Source organism: Parasteatoda tepidariorum, chromosome 8 (genome assembly GCF_982258835.1).
Source record: "Parasteatoda tepidariorum strain Cologne lab strain chromosome 8, Ptep-v5.0, whole genome shotgun sequence".
Taxonomy (NCBI): Eukaryota; Metazoa; Arthropoda; class Arachnida; order Araneae; family Theridiidae; genus Parasteatoda; species Parasteatoda tepidariorum.
In genome coordinates, this window is record NC_141762.1 from 105491639 (window position 1) to 105514147 (window position 22509).

The 22509-nt window shown below is 24.9% G+C and overlaps 1 long non-coding RNA gene across 1 annotated transcript; it reads right to left on the minus strand.

Annotated features, from left to right (window-relative positions):
- Positions 1–18618: 18618 nt before the first annotated feature.
- On the minus strand, positions 18619–22509 carry LOC147806623 (uncharacterized). The gene is made up of 2 exons (XR_015436044.1): positions 22433–22509; positions 18619–18725 (listed from the first exon to the last, which is right to left on the minus strand). It is a non-coding gene; the product is annotated as an uncharacterized LOC147806623 (long non-coding RNA).

The window sequence follows — 22509 nt, forward strand, 5'->3', positions numbered from 1 at the left end:
TTTTAACAAAAGAAAAACTAACACCATATAACCATTGAGAAAAGTGTTAAGAATGAGTAAAATACAACAATATGGTAGGGCAGTGAGTCCATGTCCTAGAGTTTGTGGGTTCGATCCCAAACCGACCGAAGACTCCCCGTGTAGTGAATGGTGACTGATGCATGTTAAATCTGTCGAGTGGCAAAGCCATCCATGTTCCCATAACAAATCAATACCTCTGGGGCACAGACATAAAGGAGGAAGATGAATCACTTCACCTGAAGGGCGTCACGGCAAAGTTGAACATTGTAGTCTGTACTCTATGTTCGGGGCATCTAGTGACCATTTATTTCATACATTTTGTTCTCAAATATTTTTAAAGAATTATCAAAGAGCTTATGTTTGAAACATAACGATAGAATGTAAATAATATTTAAAAATTGAGTCTTCAACGATATCAACGCTAAAAAAGATATTCATTTATAAGAAGCGACTGTGCGAAATATTATTTTATTAAATATTTCGTATTTTTACATTTTCTACAGTAATTTTCGAATAAAAATATCAAATATCATAAAGGATTTTTTGTTGAAATTTTTTTATTTGTTTGTAGTTTTCAAAGAAAATAAATTGCGATTCTTTTCCTTCAAAAATAAAAAAACGTCCCAATATTGTAAAGTCAAATCATTACATTCATAAATCAAGGAATACATAAAAAGTTTTTAGATTAAATAATCATCTGCATGAAAAATAAATATGTCTACAATAGTTTTTAAAAAAAATTATTTTGAGTTGCCATTTTTGTAATTATACCTCTTGATTTTATTTATAAGAAAATTCAAAAGCTATAATTGAAAGCTATTTTCTTGCATGAAATTTACACAATTTGGAATTAATTGCACTGCTTTATTATTTCAGTTTTAATGGTACTTTTAGTAAATTGTAAATTCCTTTACTGTAACTATTTATTTTTATTACAACTAAATTATAGTTAAGCTTTTATTTTCGTTTTAATAATTGAACAGAAAACTTTATTTTGACCTAATATCAAGAAAAATAAATGCTTAATTATTATTGATACTAAAATCCATTTAAAAAGCTGTTAAAATCATTTCTAACAAGGTATCATACCTTACAATAAAAGGAAACCTTATATTTATTGTAATAAAATATTAGTGTAACTAATAAAATTTCAAACTCTACACATACTATAAATAATAATAATGTATACATACTCATGCTTAAGAATCATTTGAGACATGAGAATTTCAATATTCCTCCATCATGCTTTGCCAATAAAAACTAACTCAGCCAAAAGATTGAGCTATGATGTCTTGCTAATCAATAATTCAAGTTCATCAAATTGCCAAAGAAAGAATCTAACCAAATATTTAAATTATATTGGGTTTTTAAGCAATTATACTGAAACCCTAATGCAATTCAACATTTAGTTCTCAAAACTTCAGAAAATAAAGAGCTATCTGAAAATATAATTTAAACTTCCAAACATGTAATTAAATTTTAAAAAAAGTTTAATATCAAAGTTTAAATAAAGGCATTGAATTAATGCTAAATGTTAAAGCTTTTATATGCTTTTTTTTCTACCTTTATATTCTTCAAATTAAGTTATATTCTTCCAATTAAATAATTTTTAATTTATGTGGCCTACAAAAAAAATTGCTCCATGTCTTCATGATACAGTGTTAAATTAAATAACTATTTCAATTGAAGAAAAAAATTATAAAAATTGGACTCCCGTACATATCTTTTAAAATTTCATAAAATATAGTATGATTATTGAAAACTCTATTGGATAATTTCAAGCAGTTCTTATGAGTTAAGAAAAATATAAAAAATATTTAAACCCACAAACATCCTATTAAATAAATATTTAAAAAAACAAACAATTGCAAATTTAAGCTTTCAACAAAACATTACATAGTTTGTTACAATAGAGAAATAATACACATAAGCTCCGAAATAGTGCAGAAAAAAATTGCATATGATAAATATTTGACTCAACTCTGTCTATTTGTTTGACTTAATCACATGAGTTTGAATAATACCAAAAGATTACATGGCCCTGCATACAGGGTTAAAAATCAAAAATTAATGATATAAAATAATTAAAAAGTAACTAAAATTAAATAATTATATTATATGATTATTGAATACATACCTAGATTTAAGACCAGGAAGTATCAAAAATTTCTAATCTTCTATACCAACCTTTTCAATAAGAACTCTACACATAAAACTCATTCGGCTAGAATATAGTATACTCGGATTCACAATTACACTAGGCAATAACTCTTGCTTCACTGTCCACCATTTGGCCAAGAAGTAATCTAACCAAACGTTTGAACTGTATTGGATCTTTGCAATTTCACTTAAACCCTAATACAGTTCAACATTTAGTTTACGTTTGAATCTGTTAAAAATCTGAAAATATAGCTTAAACGTTCTGAGATTTTAAAAATAATTTTTAAGTAGAAACTAAATAATAAATAAAAAAGATTAAATTTACATTAAAAAAAACATAAAAAAATATAATAAAATATGGGACAAAATTACTAAAAAAATCTAATAGTTTTAAAAAAAAATATTTTAAAGAAATATTGGAATTTATTATATCATCTAAAGAATTCATTTTAGAATAAACTATAAATATTATTAAATACATATCAAAGTGAAACATCAAACAGGAAAGTAATTCTCATCACACTCTAGAAATTATAGCAAATAACTACAATACTAATTAATAATATCAAAGTTCCAGACATTAATAAAAGCATGCATTGAGAACAAAAATATTATAAAATACTAAAAAATAAATAACAAAACTGCATGTAAACCTGTAACTTTTCCAGCTTCATCATGATACAAAAATCACATGCAACTAAAATTAATTATTAATACATTTATATATAAAAAAAATCCTGACGAAAAATTGTAAAGTTCTAGACATTAATAAAAGCATGCATCAAAAAAGAAAATATTATAATTTTTTTAAAAAAGAAATAAATATATAAATTAAAATAACTGTATGTGTAGATATCAGTAAAAGTTTCCAAAATCCAGCCAGATGCTAAGATTACATGCAACACAAAATTAATTATCATTAAATTTATGCAAAATAAAATCTTGATGATAAATTGCAAATATAATTAATAGCATACATTGAATAAAAAAAACTGTACATATAAATTTCTGTAAAAAGTTTCCAGGCTCCAGCCAGATGCTAAGATTACATGCAAAACAAAATTAATTGTTATTAAATTTATGCAAAATAAAATCTTGATGAAAAATTTCAAATATTAATAAAAGCATATATTGAATAATAAATATAAAAAAATACATATAAATCTTTGTAAAAAGTTTCCAGGCTCCAGCCAGATGCTAAAATTACATGCAACACAAAATTAATTATTATTACATTTATGCATAATAGAAACTTGATGAAAAATAAAATATTATAAAAGTAATTCTTAAAAGGCAAATAAAATAAATAAGTAAACAAATAAAAGAAAAAAATGTAGGTATAAATCTGTGTGAAAAGTTTCCAGTCCCAGAGAGGATAAGAACAATTTTTATAACCTCCCACAAATTTTCACATTTTTTTTCTCCATGCAAATATTTCGAAAAAAATTATCTAATCTCTTTTGCTGTGGATTAAACTCTAAGAAACTCTTTTGCTCTTCTTTTTTTTTTTTTTTGGCAGCATCACAAAACAGTAAAAATTCCTTTTTTGATTTTTCTGCTGTTGTTTCAGCTACTATTGTCTGTAAACCAGTTATTCACACAAAGAGCAATAAACCTAGCAACCCCATCAAAAATTCCTTATCATTGGATAAACAGGAGGAAAATTGCTAACAGGACAGGTTCTACCATGGAAAGAGGAATGTTATTATGAGGAAATTACATATTTTGAATTACAGAATTTTTCCTTGAAACTTTATTTTTGCCTGTCAGTTTTTGAATGAACTATAGTTTTTTTTATTTTCCTAACTTTATGAAAATGTAAGAAAAATTCTGACATTTACCTGACTTTATGAATATGTAAGAAAAATCCTGACTTTTTATCCTCTCTGGGACTGGAAACTTTTCCCACAGATTTATACCTACATTTTTTTCTTTTATTTGTTTACTTACTTATTTTATTTACCTTTTAAGAATTACTTTTATAATATTTTCTTTTTCAATATATGCTTTTATTAATGTTTGAAATTTTTCATCAAGTTTTTATTATGCATAAATGTAATAATAATTAATTTTGTGTTGCATGTAATTTTAGCATCTGGCTGAGCCTGGAAACTTTTTACAAAGATTTATATGTATTTTTTTATATTTATTATTCAATATATGCTTTTATTAATATTTGAAATTTTTCATCAAGATTTTATTTTGCATAAATTTAACAACAAGTAATTTTGTTTTGCATTTAATCTTAGCATCTGGCTGGAGCCTGAAAACTTTTTACAGAAATTTATGCCTGCAATTTTTCTCTCTCTTAAGAATTACTTATATAATATTTTCTTTTCAATGGCTGGATAATGATAATTAGAACAATATTTTTAGAAGTAAAAGTTATAATCACTATTGATTGATTTATCTATTCTGATTTAAAATACAAAAAAAAAAAAAAAAAAAAAAAAAAAACTACTGAAATACGTAACATAAGTATTTATTTTTAAAAGAGGGTTAACTTAATATATAAAGTTAATTCATCTTAACAAATATGAAGATTGATAACTGAAGATTGAAGTCAAAAGGTGTAATAAATTTAAACTTGTCAAAATCAAATTAATTAATTTAATAATTAAATTAACAAATCCTTTATTATATAATTTTGATATTTAACAAATAAATTTGTCAAATATCAAAATTACATTAAATAAATTAATACATAAATGAGGTAAAAATGCTGTGTTTTGAATATGAATGGTTTAGGTTAATTTAAAATATATATAAAAAATATGAAATGAAATTACATTTCACAAGATTTACTGTTCTAGAAAAGTGGTATTAAAATTTAAACAGATAAATAAATTATTATATAATAAATATTAAATGGTAATGGACAGAATGTTTCATGTGGTCAGAACAATTTCAATTGTGATGTAATCATGAAATTTTTATGAAAACAACATTTTTCAACAACACATGCTTACAAAAAAGTTAATAAAAATTTTTTCAACACTCAGCAGAACATAGAACCAGAGGATATAAATATTTTAAAGAAAGAAGTTTACAAGGATAAAATCATAACAGCCATTACCTGATATCATCCTTTAAGAAAAGGCAATATAAAGAAAGCAAATTCATGCTTAACCAATTCAAGTGATAAATCTGATATTGTACAGAAAGAATGAAAACCCTATCAATAAACTAAATTATATTAAATGAGCTATTAACTTTTATCATTCTGTGAAGTTATTAAGTTTTATTATATTAGTACAATTAATAGTAAATTAAATATAATTATTGAATTTTAATTAATTTCAGCTATTATACCATTCAAAAATATTCATTTACATACAAATGTTTTAATTTAAATAATATTTATTTTAGCATAGTATATATTTTCCTTAATTCATCACTTCTTCATTATATGTAACATATTTGTTATATTGTATTTTTCAATTTTAAATTATATTATATATATATATTGTATTGTATTTAACGTCAATATATATATTTTATTTTTCAAAGAAATTTATCACAAAACAATCATTGCAAAATTTTAAACAATAGCTTCGTTTCATCTCCAAATGCGATACAGTTTTGAGATCGAAACTACACAATGATTAATGATCATCAATTCATGATGTATGTACTATATCAATGTATGATGCATAATCATAACTTAGATACATATTTAAATAGCACATGCACATACCTTTGCTTGAAAAAGACTGGGTACTTTTTTCCAATCTTTTATTGTTTCTCTTCGTTGTTTCACATACCCGGTATTGCATCCTGTAGAAAAACACACTCTTGGCATTCTAAAATTGTGAATTTTATTTCAAAATTTAAAATTTTTTTAAAATTAATACAGAAAATATATAGTAACACAGCGACTATTCAACTCTAACGCATGGAAAGAATGTATGGAATGCACTTTTTTTTATCCCTGAAAAGTAATCAGCACCACTTTTTGAGCAACAAACCGGTTTATAAATGGCCAGCTACTTTTCAAACTTCCGGGGGGGAAAGTAAACTGTCCTTATCCCCTATTGTAGTCCCTGCTCTGGGGGTAGTGATCTAGGAGTTTCCTTGTCTTCTGGACTAGTTCTAAATTACAAGGCTATGGAGTTGAACATTAGTAGTCGCAGTGTTTTCACTACAGCGCGAGAATCTCGCATATTTTTTTCTTTTCTCGCGTTAAAAAATGATTACCGAGAGAAATTCGCGAATTTCTCGCATTTTGGAAAAAGCTTCGATTTATGCCATTTAAAATAAAACCAGTTTCACTTTTCTTCCTGGATCTTTCATTATTTTCAACATTTGCCCCGTTATCTAGCTTCCCTATTTATCAGTATTGTTCAGAACCTTTTCGAACAACAGAACACAACCCCTCCGAACCCCTTTCGGAACACATTTCTCTGCAACCGTGTTTACCGTAGGTAAGGTTTTTTTATGTAAGACGTTCAAATTTTTTACGCACTAATGTAATATGGATAAATACCTAGTAAAGGCAAAATCTTCTATGATGATGCAGCAAAAATATTCAATGCTTTAAAAAATAGAAGACGTTAAAAATGTATTATAATAAAAAAAAAAAATGATTTTTTTTCCAGTGTTTTTTTAGTTTTTAGAAATCTCACTTAACTTTCTGAATTCTCATCCATTTTTTTCTATGATGAAATCACTGTAGTCGTAAACAGAAAATTGGGTCGGCTGTTCAACGACGGAAATATGTAAAATAGAGTTATAATGATGACTATAACTCTTTAATAACTCTTAAGAAAACATTAAATTAATTCAAGATTAAGATGAATAAAGAAATTATTAAATAATGTGTACATTGATATAGTGAAGAAGCTTCACCTGATTATAGAGATCGTAGAGGTAGAGATTATAGAGAGAGAGAGTTTGGATACAAATTTTAAATGAGTATTCCTCATAATTTCAAGAACATCTAAACCCTAAACTAATGATTTAAGCAGAAAAAATTTTGAAATTTTAAAACAAACCTGTTCTAAATTTTGACTAGGAAGGTGGGCATTGACAGCTTCTAAGCGATACTTATATAAAGTTAAGCTCCTCATTTCACCATATGTTTTCCAATCGTGAAGGGCAACTGTTGTTAAATTATGAAATATTTTGTCAAGATTATGTTCACACATATATATAATAGATAATGTTTACATATATAAGCTGGAAAACAATACTTACATTTAAAAAAAAAAGAATTATAAACATACAACACACTTTTTTGAAAATTATATTTTATAATTAAAATTTATAAATGCATTTCCCTATTAAAGACTGAAATTAAAGCAAACAAGTTCACACATATTCTCACATTATACAAAATATTCCAGCATTTTAATTCTATTAGATTTTCTTCCCTAATATAAAAAGAGGCATACAAATAGCTGTAAAAACAATTGTTAGAATTATTTTTAAAAAAAAAACTTCAACCATTCAATCGAAACAGAATCATTTTTTAAATTTGGTGTCACTCGAAAACTGGAAAAAGAAAAAACACCTTTTCATTACATGAAAATTAAAAATAATGCAGAGTGTATAATTTTTAAAAATACAAAAGTAAATAAACTTCCTTATTATTTAAATCTTTTTCATATTTTTTATACGTATTTTTAATTAATACATTTTCGGTTAGATAGGATAAAGATTGGCAAGTCTGTTGCCATAACACTTATTAATTTTACATATTCTAGACAAAAATATTTCTTGCATAATTTTAATATTGAATGCAAACAAAGTTAAGTTTTTTAAAAAAAACTTTTCAAAAAGAGTCATGTCTGTAAAAGAATGAAAATTCAGAAAACAGTATTTTAATTCTTAAAAAAAAAATCAGAAAACAAAAACAATAAATTCTATTTAATTTAGACGAAAAAATTAAAAAGCTAAATTATTCAGTTGAATAAATAAATATTTTAAATACAAATAATTATAATAACAGACAAGGCATAGTAAAAAAAAAAATAAAAAAAAGCTTCATCAACTAAACGGAACATTTAAAGTAGATGATTTCCTTTCGAAACCGTCTTCAATGATAAAAAAGTAAATGAATGCTGACATATATGACATCAATTTAAGGACAGCGGTAATAAGTTTTAAAAAAAAAGTTTACATTTTTATTAGTTTATTTTTACAATCTTTATAGAATCTTTTAAGAGTATTTAACACTTAAGTTTAAAATATGACAGAGCAGAAGAGAAACATTTTAGGGTTTATTTCAAGAACCACTATTCTTTAAGTTTCCTCAAACTTATCACTTTAAATACTATTTTTCTAAAATACTATCAAAACTTATAAATAAATAGTATTGGGAATGCTATTTTTTTTTTATTTTTTCTTATGCTTTTATATTTTTGAACTTGGAAAGTATCTACCTAATGTTCATTTAATACACAAAAATTATGTTAACTTTGACATCTTCAAGAAAAAATATTTTACAGACACCAAATTATGAAAACGACTAAAAAAATAGACACACAGTAGAATGAATTTTGTGAATGATAATAAAACTATAAGCTACAAGTGTAAGATTTCTTTCTCTCTTTTTGGAGACTTTCATATTTGAAATAAAAGGTGAAGTTATTTTTGTCTTATGTATTACAAATTATACAAACATTTATTGTATAGCAATTTGGAATTCAAAGATTAAAACCTAAGCTTCATTCATAAAAACGAAATATATGAACTGATTGAGATACTTACTGAGATACACTGACAAAAATGAACCAAATAAGGGTGAAAGTTGCAAAACGTTTTTATATGAGCATGATATTTGCATATAATCTAGTGAATAAATAGTTCAGTTAAAATCAACAGTGTTCAGTTTTTAAAAATATTTCAAAAGTCAATAGAAAGTAAAGAAAGGTAGAGGAAATAATTGTAACTAGTTTTTTGAGTTAATTAAATCAAAATTACTAAAGTTATTCTAGAAGGAAAAAAATTCAATTTTTAAAATAAACTCTTATTCTCATATACAAAAGCGATAGCGTAAATTTAATTTTTCAAATAAAAAAAAGAGAATGCTTATTTTTTTACAAAAAATATACAAATTAAATAACTATTCCTTTAAAAAAAATTGAGATATTGTTAAATTGAAGATTTTAAGAGGAGATAGTTGAAACTAAATCTATTCTGTACATAATACAAGATAAGTCAGCTCCTAAGTTTTACTGCTCAATGCACAAACTAAAAAAAAAAAACCTAAATTATTTTTAATGTAATCATCATATTATCACCTAACATTTATTCCTAATGATTTAAAGGAATAACCTTAAATATGCTAATTAGAGCAGATAAAGTAACTAAATAAGACATAAAAACTTTTTGTCTGTTAAAGCTTAACTTCTCTGAATCTCTATGCATTTTTTCCCCTCACAGATTCAAATTCTTAATCTCAAAGTGGACATCTGTAAAATATGGCCACAGTAATTTAGTCTGAACAGCCATTGAAAGTTAATGTGTTAATTTTAATTTTTGCATATTTGATCATAGGTTTGGAACTATTTAAGCAAATCAAAATTTTTTTTTGAAAAGATATGAAACTCATTCAATTATTGTAAGATAATATTATACTCATAATTTATTGCAAGATAATTTCATTGAAAATGTAATTTAATATAATTTTTTTTAACAAAATATTTTAATAATAAGCAAAACATTTTCAATTCTGAGCTACAAAAATTTTTTGATCATTTTAAACTAAGTAATTTTAAAAAAGAAAAATCCAAAGATCAATTAGAATCAGTGAAAAAGTATAAAATCTTATGAAAAAGTATAAAGTATTAAGTCTTATTTTATATATTCTTTCCTATATTAGTGATTAATCCTGAATTTTGCATTTCATTATTAAAAATTATAGTTTTAAACAATGTCAAAATCTATATACCTTACAATTCACACATTATACAAAGAAAATTATTCTGTTTTACAATACAGAAAGTTATGAACCTCGTTACGAATTCGTTATTCAAAAGTTAAAAATTTTTTCTTTATGTAAGTTTTACGAGTGACAAAATTTTTCTTTTGATTTGCTTGAATGGTTCTATAAATACAAACAAGTAAAATGATAATTAAGGGGACCAAACTTATGCCTACACTCCTGGTTTAGTTAATTTCCAGATAGCAATTCCCACTATTTTAAGATACAATAATCCAAATACATTGGAAGAAAAGATACCTTTATTCAGACAAAAAACAAAAAAAAAACAGTTTACTGGCTTTAATTAATTGTCATTATTAAAATTCGCCTTTTCAAACATTAAGATTGCATGTAAATAAGTGAAGTTTGATTCACCAGGTAACAAAGTATTAAATTGTTTTATGCATAATGTACAGGCATATTGGTATTGCAATTAAATACGTATGAGTCATTTCTAGTAACAATTGTAAATTGAGCAAATTTATTAAAACATAATTTAATGTTTCAAATATCCTTCTAAATTCTGATTAGTCATTAATTGTTCATAATAAGAATTTTTTTTGCAATTTCATAGGAAAAAGAATGCATTAATGATCTGAAAGTAAAAATATATACATGCAATCAATCATATGGAAATATTTGTCACAGCAAAAGTTGGGAAAATTGTCAGATGAATAACAACAAATAATATATAGCATCTAAATGCAAATCGTAGAATAGTCCAAACTCACTTTAATAATTTTAATTTTTATCTAATGATTTAGGTACTAGCAATAGGATTATGAAATAATAGCAATAGTCTATATCAGTCTTTAAAAGCAATTTTTATATTTGTCATAAATCTTTACATACATTTTTGCTTTGCTTTTTATTGCTATGTTTCTGTCTTATCTTTCCTCAATCTTTCCCGTTACTACATATTTTCATATTAGGGGTCTATTTATGAAAGCATAGATGTAATAACATTTTTCAGTAGTTCAAAATTGTAAAGAGTAAGCTTGCTTAAAAAGTATTTGTTTTGCAGTATATTGATTATAATTATAGATGTTACTTCAAAAACATATCTTCAGCCAATTTTGAAGAAATTGTAGCTCTTGTTACAATTTTTTTTTTTTACATGAAACAGCATTAGTTCTACCTCATATTACGATCAGTGGCATAGTGATAAATAAATTTTTGGAGAAATCAATTTCATTGAAGCAAATTCCAACAGTGTCTGCCTAAAAAATAATTTATTTTAAAAAATATAACAGGGTTAACATACGAAAATTTATTTGTTTTCTTAAGATTTCAGTTTAATTATTTTATATTTAAAAATATTAAGCACTAGAATGATTGTGAGGAATGCAATGTTCCCAAAAAGCTCCTTGGATTAAGCTTTCATATTCATTCGAATGCCCCTTAAAACTTCCTAATATATAAATTGCAATTCTTTCTAAAATAATTTTTGAAAAATATATATTTATTGAAGTTTTTTTAAAAATAATCAATGATGTTAATAAAACAGATAGAACACAAGTGATTTCGTAATTTATAACACATGACACAAATAAAATTAACTTGAGCTAATCTTTATAATATTGTATTTAAGCAATGAAACTTTTTACAAAAATGGTTTTAAACTATTTTTGAAGGCACATATTAATGAATTTCCTTAAATCAGTAACCAAATCTAATTTTTATAAAAATGTGAAATTTATATACATCACATCATTGCCAAATTTAAAGAACTTTCTTATAAGTTTTCAAAAGAAACTTTAAAAACATCTATATTTTAATGTATGAGATATTTACTTTCTCAATCAATCAGTTTTTTTTTTAACTTTCAGTAAGTCTCTTTAAAAAAAAAATTTATTACCAAATTTTTTATTTTAAATTATTATTTCTAAGCTATTAACTACTCAGTAATTATTGCTTCTTATTAAAAAATAGAAAAATAGAAGATGAACTATACGTTTCCTGAAAAAACAAAATAAGAAGCAATTTTTTTTTATTTAAAAAGTGATATTAAGACAAGCACACATTATATTTTCTAGCAAGAAAAAACGTAAGGAGAACAAAGGAAATGAAAAGTGAACATATAATTCATTAATAAAAATATTTGAATTTTGAACATTCTTTTAGTTTAAAAGAAAAAAATCTTTCAAATACTAACTCTCTTTATAGTAAGGTAAATTTTCTTCTGAAATGCAAACAGCAGAGCCTCAGGAGTAGATTCATGATGAGATGATAATATTGACCAGACACTGTCATGTAATGCTGATACCATATACTGGAAAAAAAATTTTACAAGTGAAACAAAATTACATCAACATTTATAAGATTTTAAATCTAATATACAAAGCAAAACAGATATAATATAAATTACTAAATAATAAAACAAAATTGCCGTCAATTTTGTTTGCTTGTTTGTTCTGTTTTGCATTATTTACATTTACATCACATATACGAAACAGATTCTACAACAATGTTACATATTTCAAGTTCAAGCACTCCTTAAACCTAATCTTAGAAGATAATCAAAATGCACCATTTGTTCAGTTATGGTCATAAACTACTTACGGGTGTCATTTATGTTCAAAACTTGAGCGGTAACCTTCATTGGTCGAAGTTTATGAAAAAAAAAACTAGATGTGAAAAGTATTTTTAATTATTTTACTTACATATAATTGCTTATTGGTATATTTTCGGAATTTTAATTATGACAGCATATTTATAATCATTAATGAAATATCTCGGCACACCACTAAATACAGAATTTAATTGTGCGGAAGGGAGGATGCAACTGTAGTGTATCTACCACTACAAAAATGCAATTCCATTTCACTAGTATATAAAACATGTTAATTCGATTCTATGGTGGGGTGGCTTTTCATAGGCGAAGGTTGACATCTGCGATAACTTCTCCCCCACATTGGTGACCGGGTAGTTGTTCTGTTGTAGTGGTAGATATACTACACAATAAATAGGGGTAAATTGAAATACTTTTCAGTAAAAATTACTATAAAATTTGCATAATAATCATTGAGGTTTTATTAACTAAGGAAGAAAAGAAAACTAGAAATAAATTGTTACATTTTATTCATTATATTTTGATACAGAATGCTCGACATACTTTCAAAAAAACTGAAGAGATAAGAACAATTAATAAATAAACTTGTAGATCTGTATCCAGATCTGGACAGAACTCTATAGATCTTATTCCCAATCAGAATTTATAGATGAATTTGTCTTACAAAAATTTTAGCTATTATTTCTCTTAATGAATTCATCAGTAAAAGTGGATTGGGCTATGAGCTACGCTGAAATTATTTTTAATAGCATAAAATTAAATTTGTTGGGATCAGTTAACTAGCTGCTACTGATTATTTTTTACACACTTTTACACTACTCAGTTGCAAAAAGACACGATATGAGTAGACTTGTGCATTAGCAAATTATAATTTTTCTTTTGGCATGCAGATGATCACTACACAACAGATTCCCGAGCAATGCTTCTAACTTACAAGATGACAACACTGCAGCCTCATCACATTCTAGTTCTATAAATTTTTTCCCTGATTAAAAAAAAAAAAAAAAATTCAAGATTCCTATAGACTGTAAAGGTGACAAAAAGAATAGTGGCATACGAGCACTTATGATCATTTCAGGAATAGAATAAATAATAAACCTTCTTAAATCCATAAAAAATATTATTTTCAATTTTAATTTATAAAATTTTTTTTTTAAAATGTAGAGAAAACATGGAAAAAATTATAGAACAATGAAAAAAGGGAAAAAGAAAAATAATAATAATAAAAATCCGGGAGAAAAAAAAAGCCGAAAAAAGGGGGGAAATTAATAAAAATCCGTAAATAATCTTTTCATCAGCTCACACGATTATATCTGTAGAAAGGAATACTTTCTAATATTGTATCAATATAGCCAAAGCAAAATATATCAATACAACAATTAAAAGAAAAATTTACAAAGAATTACAACATATAAAATAGAGCACATTAAGTAAAAATATCACACAAAATCAGAAATTAAATAAAAAACAGAATAAAACATAAAACAAAATCTATAAAGCAAATAGCGAATTCAATTGAACTTACATGAATGGGAATTTTTTCAAGAATGATTTAAAATATGTTTACAACAAGATTGCCAGATTACAAAATATGAAAACAGAAGCTCAAATTGAGGTAAAAGCATAAATAGAGGGTTTTGTTTTATAGTGGATTCTTACTGCAGCACTGAAGTGCGTTTGATTTGTTAGTTATCAATAATGGGTCCGAAAATAGATATTCACAAGGTAATATTATACTGGATAATTTAAAGAAGATAACAATTAATAATTTTAGAAAATTAACTTCTATTTAAGAAAATAATAAAATAGGAAAGAGAAAAAAACATGAATTGCCAGTTTTGCAAATAATTTTTGTCATGGATTTGCCCGAAAAGGATTTGCGCATGGTAAAAATTATATAAATTAACAAAGAAGTTTTTTAGTAAATTTATTTACAATAATATACAATTAACTAAATGATTTTATATAGAATTTAATTACTTTAGTTGTTGTTCATTGTTTTTTTTTCTAATCAATTTTGAAAGAGTTTTTCTACTTGTTTTTTGGATAAATAAACATTACTGCATATTCATTCAATTCTATTCATTTGATTAAAAATGGTATTTAAATAGATGTTCTTAAAGTTCTAAGTAATTAGTTTATTTATATTAAAGTTAAAATCATTTCTTTTATCTTACAAATCCACAAAGCAGATATTTTCTTCTTTTATAATATCCAAAAAATTGAAATTAATATTATCATCATTATTACAAAGCAAAAATAATTCCTCGGGGTAAATGTTGTTTAATAAAATAGTATAATCTTGAAAATTATAGATAATTAAATCATCAATAAATCTAAAAATAAATTTAATATTAAGAGTATAATTTTTTTACTAATAGTGCAAAAATAAGTTAGATAAGAGAGATGAAAAATTAGATCCTTGTGGTATTCCATCAATTTAAAGAAAAATATCTTTTTCACCGCAAAGATAATTATTAAAAATACAAAAATTAATTAGAATTTCCCAATAAACAAAATCATGACTAAGGATATTTTTAAAATCATAGTAAAAATTCAAAAGTACATCTTTTAGTTTAGAAAGGGGAATGCTATTGAAAAGATCCTGGAAATCAAAAGTCACAATAGAATTAATTTTAATATGTTTAATAAATTCTAAAATCGGTTGATTGTTAGTGATAATCCAAGAAAAACCTTCTTTAATAATATTGTTAATAATTTTATTTAAGTAGTTAGAGAAATGGTGCCAGATTTAGTTAGGTAAGTATTAGTGACATGGGATTGTTCTAAGTTTTATAGGAATTTTATGAAATTTAGGACTGATAATTAAGTAAAGAAATTGTATATTGCTAATTTAAATTTTTAATCTCTTATATAAAGCCAAAAATTGTTACTATTTTTTAACTCCATATTTAAAAGTGCAATATAGAATTTTTTACAGAAGGTTGGATAGTTACTGTTAGCTTTGTCTATGGGGAAACTATAAAGTGTTTTTGTAGTTGCTTTATTTATTGAACAATTATAGAAAAATTTGTTGAATTGTTAGATATTTAAATTATCCTTATTATTAAAAACAAAGTTTTTAAAGTAATAATAAACAACCTATTTCCATTCTGTTAACATACTTAAAGGTAAAGAGAATCTATTTGATATCTTTCAACAAAAACTATTGAGATCATTAAGAAAGTATTTTAGAAATTTATTAATTGATATATGGTAAATGGGTCTAAATTTTGTGCCTTTTATCATTAAATTCCTAAGTTCTCTATAATATTTAAATTACCAGTAATAATATGTTTATGTTTATCAATACAATTTTAATCTTTTTCTTCTTCACAGTGATATTCAAACTTTTCCCAAAATTTTTGATAACATCATTATAATTAAATATAGTTCTACCAAGAGATTTATTATATTTAAAGCTTTTAATTATGTGAAATTCTTTTAATGGAAATACATTTTCAAAAATATTATGAAATTTGATCTTATTCAAAATAGGATTTTGAAAGTTAACGAAATATTAATTATCTAAATTTTTCCTTTTATTTGGGGAAATTTTACTCATTTTAGTTTTTACAAGTTCGAAACAAAGTAATGAAAATTAATAAAAGAAAAGTTAATAATAAGATCTTGAGGCTTATATACATCATTATTCTTAAGGGGGAAAATAAAATCTTTAATTGGTTTAATATTATAATGTTTATTAAAATCTTTTTCCATTTTAGAAATGAAATTTATATTTAATTTGTCACTATTAAGAGAGTTTCTATTACATCTTGATCCCTGTTTACCCCGATTTGTACGCTTATCTTTTATATGAAAAAGTGAATAAGTTGAGGAGTTATTAAAGTTAATCTGTGTATGTTGGAAGGTATCGTTTAGCCCATACGGCAAAATTTTTTGTATAAAAGTCTGTAGTAATTTTCTTTTTGTAGTCTTAAATCTAAATCTTCTACTATATCTAAAATATTAATTTTGACACTGTGAAAATTATGTTCCCTATAACGATTCAATTCCAGATTATTGATAATTTTATTACTGTTTACTGTTATCAGAACGGTATTGATTAATTCAAATATTACGAGAGTTATTGGTTTGTCCAACATATTTCATATTATAAAAACCACAGGTTTACATATAAATAAAATTTTTACTTTTACAAAAAGAATTGGAGCTATCGTTATAAAGAAGCATATGTTTGTGGTCAATATTAGGGCAAGTTTTGCACCTTTTAACACCACACGCTTTATAAGCCAGTAAAATTTCAGACATTGAATGTCATACCTGCTGACATTGGAGAAATAAAATAGCAGAGATTTTACTAGCGACATATTTTAGGCTACAAATAAAGTTTTGATACATCATGCATAATCAAGTAACTCAAAAAGAGAAAGATATAAAATTGGAAATATTAAAAGCAGTTACTGTTAGTTGAAGTAAAAAATTTGTATATAATTCTTAATCTTAAAATAAGAAATTTTTTTAAAGCAATATTTATAATTACTTAAAAATATAAACACTCAACATACTGCCTGGCAATAACACCATCTGTTTAGGAATAAGAGAAGTATTTTTGCCATCATCAATTATTTTATCTGCAAAAAGTCACTTTCAAAATTTCTTCAACAAATACGGAGAAATTTGAGAATATACAGGTAAACAGGAGATAGTTATAAAATACAAGATTCCTAATTAAAAAACAGGAGACTTGGCAGGCATGGAATGTAATTCAAAAAATCTTTAGCTTCCAGAGTAGCAAGATGTCTATCCAAATTTCCCCTCTAAATTAGGCTCTTTGTACTGGGTACAACATGAAGAATAATTTAAATAGTGAAAAAAAAATTTTTAAACATTGAACATATTTTTTACCAGGCACTAAATTGTTATAACTGTTTAAATCCATAAAAATAGGCTCATAGAGCAACGCCCTAAACCAGGGATGGGGAAACTACGGCCCACGGGCCAACTGTGGCCCGCCGGAAGATTTTATCCGGCCCGCGGACAGAATTTTACCTAGCCGATCAGTGGCGAATATATCTACTTTGTTTAAAATTATTTTTGTTGATATCTTTTTTAACAAAGTACTGATGACCTTTTCACTTTCTCTACTTTTATTCTACAAAACATAAATTAATTAAAATAGTTAGCACAAACAGCTTTAACTGGTAAAATGTTGAAAGCAAAAGTTCTTTATAGAATAGCTGTAGATTAGCTCCAACTAGTATTTGTCTTTCTCGAGGAGCAGACATAAGGAATCTAATATAGGTGAATTGTACTTCACATGAGGCTGACTACGCGTTTTAAGTTCCAACGAACGGATTTTTCTGCCGGCTCGAGTTCTAACATAATTTACTGCTTATGGAAAGGTTGCACACATACAACGTCATTGTAAATAATGGTGAAGATATTAAATGTATAAAATGGCTACTGCCTTTTTGAGTTATTTGTAAAAATTTTTTATCCCAAAATGGCAACTAAAAAACGCAAAGTTGATGTAGAGTGACATGCACTCAATGATGAATTGACTTTATTTTATTTCAGAAGTTTTTACTCGGCTCACCAATTTTTTTTTTTCTAGATTTTTGGCCCACGACCAAAAAAGTTTGCCCATCCCTGCCCTAAACACACACAACATCCCATGCACACGAAATTAGAAAAAAAGAATTAATAAACTGAAGCAGAAGGAAAATGAAAGTAAGTTAATAGTAGATAACATTAAGAGCTAAGCTGCATTAAATATGATCACTAAAACATAGCATAATAAATAAATACCAAAACGACAACAAAAAAAGCTTATTAAAAACTAAGACTTATTGTTTTTCTTAATTTTCTTTGTTTTTTTTTCCCTTTTGTATTTAATCATTATGCTATATTGTATAGACATATATACACATGCAGAGCATTAATGAAATAACAACAAAATCTACATGCCTGTATCAGGTTTGATCATGTGTCAGTGCCATTGTCATACAAATCAGCAACATAAGTAGGGAAAACTGCACAGTGCCAGTATAAGAAACTGTAGTCAGAAGCATCCTCTTTAACCTGAAATAAAATAAATTAAATTTAGTAGAAATATTTTTAATTAGCAAAAATAAGTTTTAAAAAGCTGATAAAAAATAACTTGAAAAGCATAAGCTACAAAAAATGCTTATGACTTCCACTAATACTAATTACTTATAAAAGCGAGAAGAGTTTTAAAACTTATTAAAATTGATGGGCTCAAGATACATGGTAGCTAAGCCCTTCAAATTAAGTTATTTATAAAATTTAACAAATAATTTAAAACATAATTTACCCTTAAAACATAAGATTTTCAAGTAGTTAAAAAAAAAAGATACGTTTTCTAAATGCATAAAAAAAAACTTGGATAGACATACCATAATTTTGCAGAGCATACCATGGCATTTATGATTTATAAACATTAAACTTTGGTATGCGTTGCGTACCTAATGGGGCAGCCTGTACAGTATTTTTTTTTTAAACTACTTGAGCTAGAAAATTCAATTTTGTTCAATTGATTCTCCAAAATTTCATTATTTTTCTTCATCTCTTTATCTTTTGCAGCAATCTATTTTTATATTTTATGCTCAATAATAATTTAAAGAATTAACAATGGAGGTGTAAAACAGTTTGCAAGAATGTATCAATAGTGCAACATACGTTCTACCCTTCACACAAAAATGACGTCGGTGAACTTCCCTCTCGCAATCACTATGCTAATAGTCTCTTATAAAGCTCAACGGAAGTATGATTCCACCTTTTTTCTTCTGCAGGTGTGAAAAAAAAAAGTGAAAGAAAAATATCCAATCCAATGAGTTGGGTGAAATGGTTAAATCTTAAAGGTCAAGTTTTTTTCCCCACTTTTAGCTGAAGATTAACTTTATTATTAAAAGAAACGATCATTTAATGCTTTAATTTCGTGCAATTATTCATCCATTTTTAAAACTATTTTTTTAAAAGTTTTTAGCTGTTATCATTTAACAGGTTAAAATTTTAGAAATTTAAAATTAGTAGTAAAAAAAAAGGGATGTGTTCATGATTGTTTTATTGTAAAATTTAAGTCAAACAAGACTTATTTTACTTCATTGAATCATTTGATTTAATAATATTTAGGTATTTCAAATCAGATTATTACATTAATTGCGATAAAGTCACGTGAGCAGCAATTCATTGTATTTTGATAACTCATTTTAATTATATTTGGGTTCTTAATCACTTGGCTTACATAAAATTAGAGTATTTTAAATTGGCATTTATTAACGTAATACATTTGTGATTGGATTAAATTTAAATTGTAAACAATTGTACCTGGTACAATTTTGCATACATTTGAAAAGTTGTGATGAAAATTATCAAATTACATAATTTCTAGTTTTATGTAAGAATGCATATATTAATTTATTGTAGATTTAGTAATTATTTTATGGATTTTTAAATGTCTAATAATTTATTTTGCTTATAACTTTTTATTCGAAACAGATGCGTTAACTTAGCGAACGATTGTAATAAAATTTTGTGCATCATATCAGAGGGTCTGGCCTTTCTGATGAAAACACCGTTCCTTTATAGTCAAATTTTACACATATACCAGGTGCAGGGTATATACCAGGGCAGTGTATCTCCGCAAAAAGCTGGTATTTTTATTTTATAAAATACTAATCATATACCGAATACACATTACAAATCATAAAATATACAAGGGGTGAATAATTAAGTTTTACATTAAATACATGCATATAAAAACATTCCAATCATGTCTAAATGCAATAAGAATTATTACAGCATGCAGCATAAAAAATTTATATTAACTTTTCTTTTAAATCACACAAGAGATCAAGTTTTTTTCACCACATTGAAAAAATTGTCCATTTCATCATCTTTAAATAAGCTTAAAATAAATGTATACAAAACAATAAGTATATTCATTAGTAGCATGATACTAGGCAAACATTAATGAAATTTAAAATAAGTATTAAATAACTTTCTTTATGTTACAATGTTAATTCGGATAGAAAAATATAAATAAAGATGATAACTACCTAGCAAGTTTTAGCTCTATAATTTGTGCAATTTAAATTCTTGTTCAACATATTATTCAAAATTTTTTAGGAAAGTTTAATTTCAAGTAAAAGGTTAAATTTATTATTTATTTCAGCAATCAATATTTTAATAAGGAGAAAAAATTATAATACGTTAACCTTTTATGCTAAAATTAAATTTTTAAAAGTCAAAAAAAGGTAGCATACAACATTTTTAAAAAATAAAATATAGTAGCACACTATTTTTCACTTTAAAACAAATAGCTTTTAAAAACAGACATTCTATTTTCCAAACCAAAATTTTAAAAAAAGTTATTAAATCTCTATAGAATAGCCAATTGAAAAAATATCAACTGCCATTTATTTTGTCTTAAATATAGATACATAATCTGTTTCAACTTTATTTAGAAATAATCTATTTTGTAAATTACATTGTATAGGAACAGTAACCATTAAAATAAATTGTATTGATTTTATTGTATCATTAAATTAAACTTATTTTACCATGAGAATTTTTATGAGAATACCATTCTGAATATTAGTGTACAGATTCCCATTAGTACAAAATTTTCATTTTAAAATATAAAAAGATTTCTTTTTATTTCACATATTTTGACAATATAACCTTTGAATTTATAAAGTAGGAAGACAATTAATCAATATATTAACAATATATAGCACTACTTATCAAAAGTAATGTAATTTTATTAGCCAGAAAGGCTATATATGCAATAATATATCAAAACATACTGATGGTAATGCAAAATTTGAACTATGTTCAAAATACTTTTAGAGGAATGGGTGTCACAAGATATATTCTTTTTTTTTCTTGCGTGTGTTAACATTGTGTTAAATTTTTCAAAAACTATCAATTTCAGAAATGCATGCTCTTTGAAACTTTTGACCCAAATAAAAACATTTTAATTTTAAAAAAATGCAATTTTCAACTAGACTCTTAGTGCACCAACTACTAATTTTGTGAAAGATATTCAATAATATGTTAATATGTTTTAATTCAAATAATATGTTAATTAAAGTCATTTGTATATTAAAATCCAGTAACTGAAAAATGCAGTTGTTATGGAATTATTCATCATTTTATGTAATTCAAATAAAATAAAATGAATAATAACATGTTTTTCTTTTGACTGAAATGTGAAATAATGCTACTATTTGCACTCCTACAGGCATAAGCAACCAGTCTTCATTCTTTTGCACATTTAAACTCACACTTTATAATCAAATAAAAATATAAAACATAGCAAAAGTTTTTTTTTATTCATTTTTATGCAAAGCTCTTTGCAATATTTTTTTCTTATTTCCAATAGGCATTGTAATATTTAACACTAAACAGGGCATTGTAATATTTAATACTAAATTATTTTTAAAACTTCTTGAATGAGTTTAAAACCAATTTCTCTAAGTTTAAAGGGGAAGAGAACTTATTAAGCAAGATGGAACTGGACATTACAAATGTTTTTTTTATTATATGAAATAATTCCACTGCATAAAATGCAATCTATCATACATCGGAATAATTTTAACAATATACACATAATATATAAATATTTATTATAGTCAAAAAAATATCCTTGAAAAAATTATGAAATATTTTTAAATATTATGATCAAATTCAACAAATTACTGAATTTATAAAGGAACTCAAAACATAAATATTCATACAATTTGATATTTTAAGGAATTACATACCTGGACCATTAAGAGCAGATAAAACAAATATATATAGTTGACACTCACTATACTTTTTGAAAGATACAAATCTTTTC